General features: G+C 35.9%; 1 non-coding gene across 1 annotated transcript; it reads right to left on the reverse strand.

The window, feature by feature from the left end:
- Positions 1-8189: 8189 nt before the first annotated feature.
- Positions 8190-8298, reverse strand: LOC131161058 (small nucleolar RNA R71). The gene has a single exon (XR_009138220.1). It is a non-coding gene; the product is annotated as a small nucleolar RNA R71 (small nucleolar RNA).
- Positions 8299-8919: the final 621 nt, after the last annotated feature.

Raw genomic sequence — 8919 nt, forward strand, 5'->3', positions numbered from 1 at the left:
GTGCTTATATTAAATCGTTTTGACAAGATCACTACTTGAGAAAAGTTTTAGCTATTGGTTAAGTATTTTTTATTCAAGTGAGTATTCATTTAAAGACTTGATACTTTCGATATTACAAAACCACTTGATTAAATATCCATAGAGCTTATAACTATATTTATTTTTGAGGGATATTTTCTGAAAAATATTATATTAGGTTTTTGATCTTTGGAACTCATATCATATATATATATATATATATATATATATATATATTTGCATATTACAAAGATCATATTGTGGTTGGATATTTGGAAGAAAACTTATTGATTTTGATTGTTATAATATTCAAGACAAATTTTTTGATGAGATCACATTTGGTATTCATGCATCAAATAAGTTGAGCTAGAATCATAATTTCTCCAAAGTTTTACTTATATCATTATTTTGGGAGATTTGATAAAAGGGAAATTGTGTGCAGCATATTATTCATATAACGATTATATTGTTACATACATACTGAGCTTCAAATTTCATCATATGGATATGTGTTAGGTTTCAATTGTACTCACTAGTTTTGATAGAAGCAAATCTTAAGTTGTTTTGCAGATTTGAAATTATATATTGTAATCACGGTTCGGGTTGTGAACCGGGTGAGGAGGAAGTTGTGCCTCTTGTAAGCAGCAGATGTAAGGGAAGCTCCGTCCCGGTTAAAGGAGCAGGGATTTAGTGGAATCCTTGAGTGGGTTGCTCAAGGCGAGGACGTAGGTCGGGTTGGCTGAATCTCGTAAAAACTGTGTTTGCCTTCTCTATTCTTTACTCCTTTTATTTTCCACAATGCATTTCATTATCTATCTTGCTGTGTGCATGTTGAATAACCCCACACGCACTTAATTGGGTAAAAATAATTCATTGATATAATAATTTAAATCTGCCTCAAACCCTTGCAATTAAAATCTGAAAGATTTTAAAATACCTAATTCACCCCCCCTCTTGGGATTACACCTAAATTAACAAGTCATATTCCCCTGTGTGAGATTGGTAAATTCTTCAATCTTTTCCTCTCTGATAGATAAGGGGAAATACCTATCAAAGAATAGCTCTTTGAATCGGTCTCATGTCAAAGCTATCTTTACTAACCTCTATTCCTTTAGTAGCTTCACAGAAAGCCACTAGTGTTTCGCATCCCCGGCCATTTTAAATGCAGCATAACGGATCTTCTGCTCATCCGTGCAGCCAAGTACTTCTAGTATCTCCTCTATATGTTGAACCTAGTTTTCTGTGGTCACTAGATCAGGTCCTCCCTCAAACATAGGAGGGTTCAATCTCATAAACTCCTTGATGCTACGGCCCTGATCAGCAAGTGGATAGTTCTACCCTCTAGTATCCTTCCTCATTTCTTCCTTGACCTGTCGGGCTATATCCCGCAACATCGTAGAGGTATCAATGTCCTCTTCACTGGAAGTCTTTGAATCATCTCTTCCTTCAGCCTCCATAACCTCATCCTTAGGATCCATCCTGAAAATAGAACAGAAGAGGAATAAGAATTCTATTATCATAACCCTATTAGCATAATCATTAATCTAAATTCCAATATACACCAAACTTCTCAATTTAAGACCAGACTCACAGCTCAGAAATAAAATCATCTAAGGTTTACCATGGCTTTTCTAAGGCTGTCAACTGCTTCAGAAAAATCACAGAAAATCGTCGACGTATTTCCGCCTCTAGGCTACAAAACAAAATTATAAACTTCTCAATTCCTAACCTACCTATTTGCTATCCTCATCATCACCTATTCCTATACTCTGGTTGTAATAACTCGAAAAAAAAAATTAAAAAAAATTAATTAATAAATTAAAATTATTAATCAATTAATTAGTTAAACATTATTAAATTAATGTATTAAATAAACAAATAAAAAGAAATAATATGGAAAAAAATTAAGACTAATAATTAATTAATTAGTTAATTAATTAATTAATTAAACATTATTGAATTAATTAAATAAATAAAAAGGAATAGTAAAAAAAAAATGAAATAAAGATGTGTATATATATATATATATATATATATAATATTAAAATAATATATATTAAATGTAATAAGATGGAATGGATTTCAATTTGAAGTCCAATTCCATCATCTTCTTCTTCTTCTTCAGCGTCAATCTCTCTCTCTCTGTAATAATTTTTGCACATTTGTAAATTGATTTTCCATGAAATATAGAGTGTCTAAGGTCAGTGATGAGCTTCAATTTAAATAAGATGATATGTATGCACAATTGAAACCTTATAACATTACAATTAAAAAATACAAACAAGTCTTCAAGCTTTTACTCATTGGTTTCCATGGAATGTGCCAAGATATGTGCTCGTTTAGGTACTTTCGAGGCTTTCATTTTACACCGTCATCTGTGCTTTTTGAAACTTAACCTATTCAAATACTAAACGCACAAATGAGATGATGTGCTTTGTCATTATCAAAACGGGATAGGTCTCAAAAAGTCAACAAATTCAAATTCATCAACAATGCCTACAACATGCATGGATTTCACATACTATTTATAAGAAAAACTCTTCACATGAAATTGCATAAATACCTCTAAAACTACATTTCATTACAAACACACCCGTAGAATACACAAATATTACAAAAGGCCTTAGATATACATAATGCTATACTAATTAAACCAAACACATAGTAAACTACTAACTAAACTCAACCATTATTCTCCAACAAGGATCTACTCGTGGTCTTGTATCTTGTCCTACATCAAATCTCTCCTAGTTAGAAAATAATTGCCTTGAATTTTGAAATTGTGGAGGATTAGAAGTAAGAAGCAAACTTGGACTCTTTGAAAGTTAGCACTTGAGTGATACAAGAAACCATGATCCTTTGGCAACATCATAGACTTGAATTGAGAGTTAGCATCAATGAACTCATTGAAGATGACAAAATATACAATAGGAATGTTTGGAAGACTTTGGATGTCTTCAAATGCATTTAATGCCTTGCTTGTAGGGCCTTCAAGTTGAGTAACTCTAACAAATTCTTCGTCTTGTTTGGTTGGTAGTGTAGGCTCATCTTCTAGACATTATAGTGGAAGATATATATGTTCTCATGTTCTTGAGTCACATCCAAATCATTCAACCAAGGTGAACCAAGGAGTACATGGCCAATATTCATAGGTATGATACCACACCAAACATTATCAAAATAATCACCCATTTGGATAGGAATTTTTATTACCCATTTTTGTCTAGGCTTATCCCGGACCACCAATTTTCGACTTATAGAAGGTTGGTATATTTTTGTGAGACTTTAGAATCTAGGTGCAACTAATTTTGGGTTTAATTCCATTTTAATAACAATTTGGTGAAAATAAGACCCTTTTAAGGGCACTTCGAGAAAGCTTGGATATTTGGCTTAAAACTCTAACCCTTTGCTTATATATATATATATATAAAGCTAAGGAACTGTGTTGAAGAGGGCACTCTCAGGTTTAATCAAGAAAATAGGGGGACACACATTCAAGGAAGGGAGAAGAAAACCCTAGATGAGATGCTTTCAGTTTTGAGGGAATTACACATTTAAGAAAGAGGAGGCGATGATGAGTCTTTAAAATATATGATTTTAGACCCTCATTTACCTATGCTTATCCTCATTTTATTATATATTTACCCAAAGTTATCATTGTTCAGAGCTACACAACGTTTGTTTGTCTTTTTAAGAAAAACAGGATAAAACCATGGAGTTAAGCATTACAAGAAGCCAAAGAGAATTTGGAGGATTCAAAGCTCAAATTCAAATGTTTAGCCAAGCTCCAGAAGCTTCAAAGCATAAATGGGCAAGACGATGATGCTTGACCATGTGGCGCAACCATCAAACCACAGGAGCGACTTAGTCTTCCACAGCAAACTCCAAGGTTCGACCAAGTGCTTGACCAAGTGACCCACTGGGGCGACCACGTCAAGATTCTGAGACAAAACTAAAATTCAAAAGTACCGAGTGTAGAGACCCAAAGAAATGTAGTAATTAAATAATAAATAAAGGAGAGAAAATAATTTTTTTAAGGGGACTTACAGGGGCTTTTCGACGAACGCAGGGCGCTCGTTAACGAGCATCCTTCTTAGGCTTGTCGACATGGACATTCGTCTTGTTGATAAGAAGTTACTGAGAGGCCTATTCTAGGGTCTGAAATTCGTCGACGAGGAGATGGTGTTTGTCGACGAGCTCCCTTCATTGACTCATCGACAAGTCCACGTGGACCAGCTTTTTATATAAGGCTGAAAATTATTTTTCTGCGAGAATTTCAGATTTCACTTTATTTTCTCTCTCTAGAAAATGCATCCTCTGACTTCTCTCTATAAATTCAGCTCTGTCTCTCCCTAGTTCGATGATCAGAAGCTATGGTGATCTTGAGGAGATTCTCTACAACATAGTTAGAGCGAAATGTTGATTTGAGAAGTTTGGGAACCATCCCAAAACCAGGGTAAGTGGATTATTTGAGTATTTCCAGTATTACCAAGTTCACTTGAGCCTAGATTTTGTATTATATAGGAATATACTGAAGTTTTGCAAAGTAAAATCAGGGTATTATATTTTTAGGTATAGGGTGTTTGGGACCCTGCAGTCATGAGTTGAGGACCCTAGTGGGTGGTATTTCAGGAACCTAGGTAAAATGATAACATGGTTTATAGTCTAGAAATTGTGCATATGGATTTGGGGAAATATGTATGTGATGATTATTTAAGTGAATTCAATTGTTTGATTAGGAAATTATATGTGTATTATCTCAAGATGTTGAAATTATAAATGCTGCACGCATGAGATTGTAATAAGCAGTTAGTGCCCAAATAGTCAGGTAAGGGAAATATGCTATGCTAGGAAATTTTAGTATGGTTATCAGTATAAGTTATATGTTTTACCAAATTATTATTCAGATCATAAAATATCAGTATAACAGAAATTACAAATTTCAGAGCATGTGAATCTAATTATTTAATTGTGTGGTATGAGCTAGTAACAGAGTAGTATAGTATTTATACAATTTACAAATACCCTGTTTTACAGTATACTAGACAGAAAATATCATGGAATATATATGTTCTATAGTATGATAAATTTTCAGTATACATACAGATAAAAATTTTACAGAATTTTTAAAATACCATGATTTTAGAACCATAACACCCAAATACTCAGATAACCAGTCCGATATTCAGATATACATATATTAAATATTTAGCCAGTTATTCATATTTTCAGATCTTTTTTATAGTGTTATGGTTATTTCAAAATCATGGTAAAATAGTAATATAGAAATATCAGTTACTTATATAGTATCAGACCCTAATAGACCAGAATCAGTCAGCAGAGCACGGTATCGTAGCTATTTTCAGTTTAGAGTCCAACCACATAACTTAAATAGTATGTGAATTTTTAGCAGTCGATCGTGCCTATGTTGTGGATAGGCTCCCCATCAGTTAGGGTTAAGGAAGCCGATTTGACTTCCGGAGTTTAGTTGACTTATCCTAGTTAGCGAGCTAGTGATAGGTCTCGCCTGCGGGCCACACAACCCTATCACAAGGGGTTAAATCATGACTTTTAGTTATCCATCCATGAAGTTTTCTCAGTTATTATATATGTATCCAGACTTACAGAAACCATAGACATACCTATGAATATTAGAAGTATTATGAATAGAATATTCAGAAAAACAATTTATATTAAGTAACATAGGTATAAGCTATACTGTACATTATGTATACATGTTTTTCTCAGACTCAGTTATTTGCAGTACTTCTAGATCATATTTTACAATTATGTAAACTCATCTGCTACACACTAGTAATAGCATATTTCGTCTTACTGAGTGTTGCCTCATCCTAGTGATTTAACATTTTTCAAGTGATCCAGCTAGGTGAGCAAATTAGGCTCTCAAATAGAGGGGACTACAGTACTGCCCTATCTGTAGGGTAAGTGTTTTTGGGAAGTCATTTTTGAGTAGTCCCTAGGTCCAGATGACGGTAATTTGGGAATAGTTGTGTATGCATATTTTGGGAAAAATTTTGACACTCTGGTATTGTATATATTGACATGGTTATATGTATTCTGCTTTCCGCTACATAGGTAGTTTATTAATTTCCAGATTCCACGATCCCTATCTTGTCCATGATGATGGTTTGGTTTTTATTAGAAGGTATCATAGCAGTGAAATTTTATTGTTTATACATGTGGAAAAAAATAGTATGTAAAATCAGGTCGTTCCACTAAGAGTCTCAACGAAGTGTTTGACCAAGAGACCTTCAAGGGCGACAATGTCAAGGTACTAAGATTTCTTGAAAATCAAGATACTGCAAGTCTCGACCATCAACTCGACCATCAAGACCCCAAGGTGTGATGAAGTCGAAGGCATTAGAGATTCGAATCCCTGACTTCCCGCGAGTCTCGACTAGGGCGCACACAAGAATGATAGAGGGGCGACTTGGTTGACAATGACGATATTCTGTGCGGGATTTGCTGCAATCTTTCCTAAATTTTTAAAGAAACTTTGTAAACCCTAGAGCCTATAAGTACTCGCTACGAACACGAGCTCTGGGTTCCTCTTTGGCCTCTCTTAGGTTAGTGACAGACTTAAGATGTCATTGAGAGTCAAGATGGATTAGGAGTAGCATAGTTTTCAATTCCTATTTTGGTATGTGTAAGAAGTGTTGATCGGCCTGTGACAACTGGAGGCATTCATGTGCTATCCGTGTATATTACACGATCACTCCTTTTATAATTCCCGGTGTTAGTGATAGACGTTCTGAATAATAAAGGGATGATCTTTTTACTCTTGCTTTCATTTACATGCTTTCGTTTACTGCTTTCCATTTACCTGCTGTGTGTTTGATGAAGGATTGCAGATAAGGATAAACACTTCTACGTATAAGTCAGAGGGAAATAGTCGGCTACGAAACCGCAGAGGTGTTCGTTCATCGTTGAGACATGGTATACTCTAGTTCCCAATCGTGCTCCGGACGGTTGGTGCACCCTTGCTACCCTATGCCCTTGATCGCCCCTTTCTCGCTTTGGCCTGCTCGGGTAAGTACTTCTATGGAAGTCTGGATGAACGTAGATAGAGGCATGGCATCCAACATCTGATTCAAACCACAGTATCACTTTGTAGGAGTAGGGTAACTCATAAATTTACATACTTTCCCGTAGTGTAGATTTATTTGCTTTAATTTAATCGCTTTCCAATAGTTAGACACATCCACTATTGCAAAACATCACTTTTTACTACTTTTTCATAACAAGGCCACAATAAACTAACTTGGAAGTTGTTTACTAACTGCGCTTCAAGTCCCTATGGATCGATACCTGAATTACCCACTTTCTATTGAACTTGGGATAGTTAGCTTTATAAATATTATTTTTGGTTGTTAAGGACCCCAAGTCTTGGCGAGCCTACCAAATTTTGGTGCTGTTGCCGAGGACTTGGTTACGGTTATAAGACAACTTCAACTTTAGAGTATTATTGTCTTGTTCTTTTGATTTACTCTCCTTTTATTTTCACTTTCTTACTTAATTTCTATTTTCTTTATTTTTGTTTTCTGTTTTTAAAGTATGAATCTGTGTGCTTAGACGTGTGTATGTTTGGTCTGCGTTCTTTGGAACTCAAGATAATTCCCATAGATTTTGAGATTGAAAAATTCCATAGATCCCTTAGGAAACCTATCTCTAATCCGAAGAAAGTCGAGTTGTCTGAACTAAAAGTAATGGCCGAAGATAACCCTCGGTTCCCGCTGAACAATTCCCGGAACCCCATGCTCCTCACCTACCTGTGGTGGGAGAGCAACACCTGCAGCCTCTTAGGGACTACTTTGTACCTAATGTATATGCATTGTCGTCCAGCATCCGATTCCCTGATGTTCACAAGGCCCAATTTGAGATTAAGACTTCAATCATCTCAATGCTACCCAACTTTCATGGGAACTCTACTGAAAATCCTTATCAGCATTTGGATGAGTTCTTGGAAATTTGTTCCACCATCCGCATCCCTAATTTTAGTGATGATGCTCTCCGTCTTAGGCTTTTCCTATTCTATCTAAAGAATAAGGCCAAATATTGGCTGACGTCCTTAGAGGCGAACTCAATGACCAACTGGGCCACCATACAACATGAATTTCTTAAAAATTTCTTCCCAATTGGAAAGACTAATCAGCTTTGGAGAGCAATCACAAGTTTCTCACAAATGGATGGGGAATTCTTTTTCGAGACTTGGGAGCGGTTTAGGGACCTGCTCATCCGTAAATGCCCACATCACCAGGTCCCCAAGTGGAAATTAGTCCAAACTTTCTATGAAGGGTTGGCAGAGAGAGATAGGTCTATGGTTGATGCGTCGTGTGGAGGTACTTTCCTCACTAAGAATGAGAATGAGGCCTGGATTCTCTTCGAAAATATGGTAGAAAATTCTCAGCAGCATATGGTTGCCACTCATAGACTACCTAATCTATCAAATTCCAAACCAAAAGGAGTTTATGAGTTGGCCATTGGCCAAGACCTAGCCCCAACCTTGCATGCCATATCTAAAAATTTAGATCAATGCCTATCCTTAGGACCACAAACAACAACGTGTGTAAAGGTTTGTGCAATCTACTCCGACCCTTCCCATACATGTTACAATTGCCCTCACAAGCATTCCCAGCCTGAGCTTGTGTAGGAGGAAGTAAAGGCAACTCACAATTGGTACGATAAGCCATATAATGACCCTTATTTGAATACCTACAATCCTTGATGGAAAAAACATCCTAATTTCTCCTAGAAGCCGCAAGTTTCAGGTTTTCAAAGCCAAAGACCTCAACAAAACCCTAATGCTATGCCTCCATGCCTATATCAAAATTTCCAAAACCATCCGGACTCAGCCCCCAGACCTTTAACCATTCAGCATCC

This window comes from Malania oleifera, chromosome 7, assembly GCF_029873635.1.
Source record: "Malania oleifera isolate guangnan ecotype guangnan chromosome 7, ASM2987363v1, whole genome shotgun sequence".
Lineage (NCBI taxonomy): Eukaryota > Viridiplantae > Streptophyta > Magnoliopsida > Santalales > Ximeniaceae > Malania > Malania oleifera.